This window comes from Buteo buteo, unplaced genomic scaffold, assembly GCF_964188355.1.
Source record: "Buteo buteo unplaced genomic scaffold, bButBut1.hap1.1 HAP1_SCAFFOLD_93, whole genome shotgun sequence".
NCBI lineage: Eukaryota > Metazoa > Chordata > Aves > Accipitriformes > Accipitridae > Buteo > Buteo buteo.
This window is the reverse complement of record NW_027439257.1, coordinates 184,855-193,858: the sequence shown is the minus strand read 5'-3', so window position 1 is coordinate 193,858 and position 9,004 is coordinate 184,855. Positions and strand designations below refer to the sequence as shown.

General features: G+C 48.8%; 1 pseudogene; it reads right to left on the bottom strand.

Annotated features, from left to right (window-relative positions):
• Nucleotides 1-5,796: 5,796 nt before the first annotated feature.
• LOC142027937 (olfactory receptor 2A2-like) lies at nucleotides 5,797-7,061 on the bottom strand (annotated as a pseudogene).
• Between the last annotated feature and the right edge of the window lie 1,943 nt (nucleotides 7,062-9,004).

Below are 9,004 nucleotides of genomic sequence, written 5' to 3'. Positions count from 1 at the left end.
GGAGACAGTTTCCTGCAAAAGAGAAACATCATCTTGTGTACCTGCCTTGGAGAATCCAGGGCTGCTACCTGGGATCTGAGGTCCCTATAAGAAAAGGCCAAAAGACTCTGGGAGATGCCTCCGGGGAGCCTCAGGTGGACCCTGGAGGAAAGAGCTTCCTCCAAAGGAGAAAAATCATCTTGGGTGGGTGCCTTGGGGAAGTCTGGGGCTGCTACCCGGGATCTCAGGTGCCTAAAAGGGAGGTTAAAAGCCTCTCGTGGTTGCTGGGAGGAGTCACAGGTGGATCCTGGAGGGGAGAGCTTCCTCCAAAAAAGAAAAAAAAATCTCAAGGATAGCTTCCTTGGAGGAGGCTGCGGCTGCTATCTGGGGTCTGATGTCCCTATAAGAAAAGGAGAAGGGTGAATGTTAAATTTCCCTGAGCAGAACTAGCACAACAGTCTAGGGAAAAAAAAAAAAATCGAAACTGGGACTATAACGGTGTAGGAGACTGAGCCGTTTGTCAGACAGGGCTCTGAAATTTAATAGAAGCCATTAGGGCATGTGGAGAACTAGGGGTAAATTGGTAAACTGAACTAAAAGTGCAAGAATGCAGGCAGAGACCTGATGAGCGTCCCAGTGATTTTGGGGGACTCAGACAAGCTCTGCTAACAAAATTTTAATGATGCACTTGCAATTTGTGTCCTTGTGGGTCAAATGGCCCCTGATAGCAGAAACAAAACAAAACAAAACAAAAAAAAAAAGAAAAAGAAAGAGAGAAAAAAGAAGAGGAGCAAAGCAACAAGAGGCTGATTTATTGGCAGTCGCTTTTGCAAAGAGTTTACAAGTGAGATAAGGATTAGGAAGAAAGATGATCAGGTGCAGGGTCTGAACTAAGACCTAGAAAAAGAGAAGGAGAATGTGAAGGAACACTAGAAGAAAATGTTACTCTTGTGGAAATCTGGGATATGTGCACCAATAAAAATATTTTTCTAAACATGTCCCTGAATGACCAGGGAAGTTAATGGATGAGGTAGTGTGTTTGGCTACAGTGGTCAAGAAGAGGAAAGGGTTAAGGAAGAGGGATGTTAAAGGAAAGAGGAATCAAGTGTATTTGTGGCTGTGCTGAGAGAAGCCTTTGGAGTAAGCAGGGGGAGAGGACTGATGGGGACCAGAGCAACCTCTCCCAGCAGAACCTCTGGTTAAAGCAAAGCTGGGAGATGAGGAAACAGAATTTTTAGTCAACACTGGGGCTACGTATTCAGTCTTAAATACACTAGAAGGAAATTTAAGTAACAAAAGCATAAATGTCATTGGTGCGACAGGGACTCGTGAGACCTGGCCATTTTTCAAATCCCTGAAATTTAAACTTGGAAAACAATGGGTTACTCACCAGTTTTTATATTTGCCAAATTCTCTGAAAACTTTACTGGGTAGAGATTTACTTGAAAAGGTAGAAGCTGAAATCAGATTCAAGGATGGGGAAGTTGAAATTTTAATCCCAGAATCTAAATATGTCGAAGCCATAGCCTTGTTGTTACAGGATACAAACCCCAAAAGGGACAAGATACCTTGAGAAATAGAAGATGCAGCGATCCCCATCGTTTGGGCAGGAGAAGGTCCAAGAAGGTCTAAGAGAGCGGAACCAGTAAGAATTGATCTAAATCTAGGATCGTCACCGGTAAGAATTAAACAATACCCTTTAAAATTAGAAGCGAGAACTGGCTTGGTACCAATAGTTCAAAAATTCTGAAAATATAAGTTGCTAACAGAATGTGAGTCAAAATATAATACACCTATCTCACCAGTAAAGAAAGCTAACGGAAAAGATTACCGTTTAGTCCAGGATCTTAGAGCAATAAATCAGAGAGTACAAGATATACATCCAGTTGTTGCAAACCTGTGTACGTTACTAACTACCCTCACCAGTGAACAAAACTTTTTGCTTTTGAGTGGGAAAATCCTGAACCAGGGCAAAAGACACAATATACTTGGACAGTTCTACCACAAGGCTTCAAGAATAGCCCAACTATTTTTGGAAATCAGCTGGTGAATGAATTAGAGATTTGGAGAAAAGACAATGGACGGGGAACTGTATTACAATATGTAGATGACATCTTAATTGCAGCGGGATCTCGGGAAATTACTGTGTGTGTACCACATACGGTAGTCACAGTTTCGGAACAAAAAGGGGGGCATTGGTTGTCCCTCAGCCGTACACTGAAATACCAAGTAGTACTACTAGAACAAGATGACATCGATCTCAAGACCACTTCAGTTACAAATCCTGCAGTGTTCCTCTCCACTGATTGAGCGGAGAGTTCACCAGAACACAATTGCTTACAAACTGTAGAGGAAATATATGCTAGCCGTCCGGATCTTAAAGATGTTCTGTTAGAAAATCCAGACTGGGAGTTATATACTGATGGCGGTGGTTTTGTTCACGATGGGAAGAGACTGTCAGGATACGCTGTGATGACCTTAGATGGCATAGTAGAGGCACGAGCCTTACCTCCCAAAACATCAGCCCGAAAGGCAGAACTAATAGCCTTAACTCAAGCATTGAACTGAGTGAAGGGAGAAAGGTTAATATCTGGACAGAGTCTAAGTATGCTTTTGGAGTTGTACATGCCCATGGAGCCATCTGGAAAGAGAGAGGACTACTATCAGCACAAGGAACTGAAATCAAGCGTGCTGCACAAATTCAAGAACTATTACAGAGCATTCAAAAGCCGACGGCAGTAGCAATAATGCATTGCAAAGCCCACCAAACAGGAAAAAACCCACCAGAAATAGGTAACCAATTGGCACACGAAGCTGCCAAAGAGGCTGCAGAAACAGGCATCATGGCATTATTACCAGAAAAAGAAATAACTTTACCAGAAACACCACCTACATATGATAGTAAAGATGCTAGCTTAATAAAGGCCTTACAGGCACAAGAACAAACAGATGGGTGGGCTGTCACGCCCACAGGGCAAATAATAATCCCACCCTCATTAATGAGAGAAATTGCTAAACCAGAACATTGCTAAATAAAGAACATTGGGGAACTGAAAATTTAGTAAAACATCTTCAAAAGATAGTTATAAGCCGAGCGATGACAGAAATTATCCGATCTATCATGGAAAAATGTGAAATTTGTTGTAAAAATAACCCAAATACCAGTAATAAATTAATATTGGGGGTTACAAAAGGAGGAAATTCCCCAGGAGACTATTGGCAAATGGATTTTACAGAACTGCCTAGAAAAGGGGGATATGGATACATTCTTCTTCTAGTTGATACTTTTACTGGATGGCCAGAAGCTTTTCCCTGTCACACAAATTAAGCTAGAGAAGTAACTAAAATCTTGTTGAAAGAAATTATCCCAAGGTTCATGTGGTCCTCTGCCTGAGGACATTCCTAAAGGGATACATTTTGTTGCTGAAGTTATAAAACAGTTGAGTAAAAACTTAGCCATAACATGAGATCTCCATACCCCTTATAGGCCACAATGAAGTGGAAAAGTAGAAAGAATGAACCATACACTTACATTGCAGATCGGGAAAATATGTCAGGAAGCATCAATGACTTGGATACAAGCGCTACCTTGAGCGCTGTTAAGAATTGGAATATAACCTCGTGGTAAAACCAGCTTGAGCCCTTGCAACTTACTTTCTGGAAGGCCTTACCAGGCCCCACATATACCAGGAACAATTCACATTAAAGGGGAAATGGACTTTAATTACTTAATGTCCTTGGGAAAGACTGTACAGGAATTGCACAAGTACGTGACGACAAGCAGGCCCTTGGAACTGGATACACCAGCCCATCCATTTCAACCTGGAAACTTGGTCTACATCAAGTCGTGGAATTTGGAGCAGCTAACTGAGAAGTGGAAGGGGCCATTCCAGGTGTTCCTGACTACTCATACAGCTGTCAAGGTCCAAGGGAAAGGCCCGTGGATTCATTATTCCAAGATTAAAAGGGCTCCAACCTCATGGACAGTTGAACAAGAGTCTCCCCTTAAACTGAAATTGATAAAGTTACGACTGATTTTTATGATTTGTTTGTATCAATTACGGTAGCAATGAGTCAAGTGTGCCAGATACCATCTTGGGATCGGAACCTCCATTTAATCTTAACACAGAATATAGCTCGAATATTCCGCAAAAGTGATTGTTGGATTTCTACCCAAATGCCAGCCTCTGGACAAAGCTAAGTCCTACCCTTGATAGGGGTGCCACTGCCAATAAATGTATCATTATTTAACAATCCACAATATGGTAAAGGACATCCAGACAATGCATGGTGGCCAGGTCTCTCTGGGAAAAGACAAGAAGGAAGGTTACAAGTTACCATCACAAAAGATAACCTATAAAAGATAAGCCCTTCCCTGCAGCCCAGGCACCCCAGGCCCCACCAGCAGGTATGGCACCCCAGTCTGCTCTGGCACCTTCGCCATCCCCATCACACCCGTTCCCCCGGCACTTTTCGCATGGGGGTTCAGCAAGCCCGCGGGAGCATCCCCCCAGGGCCGAGTCACCACCAGCGGGGCAGGCAACGGTGGGGCGGGACGCGGACGACTCCCCTCTCCCCTTCCCCAGGGGGAGCAGCCCTTTGGTGGGGAAGCCAGGACAGACAGGTCCCTGCAGGACTCACGGACACGGCCCCACGCAGAAAGCAGCACAGAGCCCCTGCGACAACGACAGACCTTGGGGGCCGGGGGGGACGCGGGCACACACGACAGCAAGGGCTGCAAGGCCTTCGTCTTGAACACCACCAGCGTCCCCTCCAGCGGGGACGGGGCTCGGTGCAAAGCCCTTCAAAGCCTCAAGACCGTCACGGCCTTCCTCGGGTCCCACTGACCTCAGCCCCGGAGAGCCCAGCTTTGCCTCACTGACACAGCAAAATAACCCCAAATCACCCCAAGAATGGCGAGGGAGGGAGCTGCAGGCCAGGCAGGGACCCTCCTCCCCTTCTCTGGCTGCACCTTGGGCAGCCACAAGACCGGGAAGTGGCGGGGGGAGCGGAAATCAGAAGGAAAAAAACCCCAACCAACCCCCCAAAAAACCCCAAATCACTGCACCGGCCAGAAAGTGCCTGGAAACTTCATCCCTCTTTATTGCCCATTTCCCAAGCGAGCTCCACGACCTGGGAGCAACGCAGCCAACGGCATCTTTGAGAACCAGACTCACAACCTGCTGCAGCTGACCCTGCTTGAGCAGCCGAGGTGGGCTGGATGATCTCTAGAGGTCCCTTTCAGCATCCATTCTGTGCTGCTGTGACTCTGTCTCCGTCGTGGTTTAACCCCAGCCAGCAACTAAGCACCACGCAGCCGCTCACTCACTCCCCCCCCTCCAGTGGGATGGGGGAGAAAATCGGGAAAAAGAAGTAAAACTCCTGGGTTGAGATAAGAACGGTTTAATAGAACAGAAAAGGAGAAACTAATAATGATAATGATAACACTACTAAAATGACAACAGCAATAATAAAAGGATTGGAATGTACAAATGATGCGCAGTGCAATTGCTCACCACCCGCCCATCGACACCCAGCTAGTCCCCGAGCAGCGATTTCCCGCCCCCCACTCCCCAGTTCCTATAGTAGATGGGACGTCGCATGGTATGGAATACCCTGTTGGCCAGTTTGGGTCAGCTGCCCTGGCTGTGTCCTGTGCCTACTTCTTGTGCCCTGGCTGGGCAGGAGAAGCTGAAAAATCCTTGACTTTAGTCTAAACGCTACTTAGCAACAACTGCAAACATCAGTGTTATCAAGGTTCTTTGCAAACTGAACTCAAAACATAGCACTGTACCAGCTACTAGGAAGACAGTGAACTCTATCCCAGCTGAAACCAGGACACTTTTAACCACTTAACATTCCCTGAGAAATTCCCCAAGAGCTCAAGAAGAAAGAGCAGAAAGACAGGAGACAGGTGAAAGCCTAGAGCGCCAGCTAGACGGAATGAAAGACCCTCTTCCTTCTCTGAAGCTTCAGCAAGGCTTCCTTCACCTGCTTGTTCCTCCGACTGTAAATGACGGGCTTCAAACTGGGGCTGACGAGAGTGTAGAAAAGGGAAAGAACTGTCTCCCTCCCAGAGGACTTACCGCTCCCGGGCCCCGCGTACATGAAGATGGCGTTTCCATAAAAGACACCCACCACGGTCGGGTGAGAGCCACATGTGGACAAGGTTTCGTGCCATCCTGGCACAGAGCGGATGCGCAGATCGGTGGCTGGGATGTCCAGGGAGGAAATCAGGATTAAGGCTAAAGGGAAGAGGAAGAAGCACACACAAACAGCAAAGATCAGGACTTTATTGGCAGGAGCGGCAGTGCAGGCCAGCTTTAAGACAGCAAGAATTTCACAGGAGAAGTGGACAGCCTCGCAGGGGCCACAGAAAGGCAGGTGTAAAGCCAGAGAGGCTTGCAGTGTACCAAATACGAACGCCAAAGCCCACAAAACTGTGGCAAGGGTGAGGCGCAGCCTCCAGATCATGATGAGGGCACAGCAGAGGGGACGGCAGATTGCCACGTAGCGAACATGAGACATCACTGCCAGCAGCACGCACGCTGTAAGTGCAAAGATTAAATAAAGATGGATCTGTGCCCCACACCCAGCAACGGAGAGGGTTCTGCCTTGTCCAAGGAGGCTCCTTAGCATACGGGGACATTGCTGGAGGCGTAGCAGATGTCCGCGATGGAGAGGTGGCAGAGGAAGAAGTACCTGGGGCTGTGGAGGCAGTAGTCCAGGCAGATACGCAGAAAGACAAGTGTGTTTCCCATCCGAGTGGCAGAGCAGAGGGCAGAGAAAAGGCCAAAGAGGCAGCGCTGCAGGGCTGGGGTGCTGCAGAACCCCAGGAAGACGAATTCTGTGACAGTCTTTTCATTCTGCACGCTGTGCTGGAGGTGAGGCAGCACAAACTGCGACCACGGAGATCTGGAAGCGAAGGAGCAAGGAAAAGGAAAGAAAAAGGAGAGTTTTCCTAAGAATGTTGTGTCCTTTACTCTTTACGCTGCAGCTCCCTTCTCCCTGTTTTTCCCTCTGACTCCAGTGAAAGGTGCGTACTACCCTCCCCACGCTGAGCGACGTACATCTGAATTGCAAGCTCCAATCTCCCTGCAAACTTTGAGCAGTTTGACCAATCTCGCACAACTTTGCTGCCTAGCTTGCCCTTGAAGTCTTTCTTTTCCTGGGTTGGTTTTGGTTTTTTTTTGCAGGGGGTGGGGAGGGGCAGGGTGTGGTGTCGCTGTTGGAGAAGATAAGATGATGAAGATTGCAGGTGTCGATTAAGGTGAAGCCAGAACAACTTCAAAGCAGCCGTTTTAAATTAAGTCCATATTAAAAGGAATGCACAGTTCACAGAATAATTCCAGTTTTACCATTAAACCAACCAGCATTTCCAAGCCACTGCTGTGTCCTCTTTACCTTGGTGAAATGCATTCCTATTGAATCCTGCAGTTGCTTGAGCCAACTCCCCTATCCCAGCAGGGAGGCTACTGCAGGTCCAGGAAGGTCAGGCAGAACATCACCTTGGTTCCTGCTGTGCAGCTGCTCGCCGTTACCAGTTTCGCAGGGTGCTGGTCAAGGTCCCTGGGCATCCCCTGGCACTTGTCTCCACGCAGCTCTCTGGTCTCCAAGATCTTCCGCCACTTCCAGGATACTTCCTCCAGCCAGGATCTTCACCTTTTCCTTCCTGGGTCCCCTCCTTCTCTTCAAGATCCCTTCTTCTTTCTGGGAACCCTTCTTTTTGCCACCACCTCTTCTTTCTGGAACCCCACGCCCCCAGTGTTCCCAATCTAAGTTGTCTATGGGAGCAGTACAATGCCTGATCAGCCTCCGAATTAAGGCTTCTCTCTCCTAGCTCGTTATTAACTGTAGGATTCGGGACATGCCACTTTTGCTTATTCCAGGTGTTACCCAAATTTACAACCAGCCCACGCTGGCTGCGTGTAGCGAGAAGCAGGCTTCTGCTTGACAGCTCAGAATCCAGTTTCAGACATTCACATGCACAGACCTTGCCACACACGTGCACCCAGTCACGTCTCGCCTGGTAACCTTCACAGTTTGAGCCAGTTTTTTGTCTACGGCCGGGCTTCAGAGGCAGGGCATGGCCACAGAAGCGCATTCCCCCCGTCAGTCTGTGAGGTGAGCAAGGGAGAGTCAATACTTGCCTGGTGAGCCTCATACCCAGACAAGCTGGGTGATCCCTCTCCTGCGACAGCCCTGGGAAAAGCCACAGCAGGGTGCTCCCTTGCCTCTGCCTAGGTCCCTGGGGTTCCCCTGCCTGCCATTGCTCCTTTGTCCTCCTCTGTGTTTGTGGAGATGAACCTTTAACCACACAACCTAACACCTACAACATCGGGAAAAAGAGAGGCTGCAGAGGGTCCAGCGGGGAAGGTCGCCGATGTCAAATGCTCTTTGTGAGAGGCAGCACACCCAGCTCACCTCCTTGCTCCTGAGCTGCTCTATCGGAAGCACTGCGTGCAGGACGCTCTGTTCAACAGGCTGTGTCTGTATCTGACTGCCTTGTCCTCGCTACAGCACCGTGTGCTGGGGGAATGCCACGGAGAGCAAGGAGGACGCTCTTTCCCCAGGAGCAACGGAGGGTGCTCAGCTGAGTGCTGCTGCAGGGGCCACAGTGGGGCAGGCAGGCAGGGAGGGGAAGGCAGGAACGAGGGAGCTGGGAGTCACCGGCCAGTCTGGGAGATGCCCCCCGAGAGGCTCGAGAACCCTGGAAGCACAGGACGAGCTTAGAGGAGGTTCAACGTGAGGCCCTGTGGTTAACCATCCCCTCCAGATCTGGATCTTCTCTGGTTCCCAAGTTACCGTGCAGTTTAACAGCCTGCTGCAGAGATCCTGACTGGGAGATCACTGTACCTCCAGGAGTTGGGGATCCACCTAACAGTTCACCGGAGCGGGTGCAGGTCTGTGCTGCACCGTACGTACGGCGTGGCCTTCAGGCTGTGTCCCTACACATGGCCCTTGGCCGCAGGATAAACGGAGCTGGTTGACTGTGACAGAGGAGCCTCCAGGCAGCTCCTGCTTG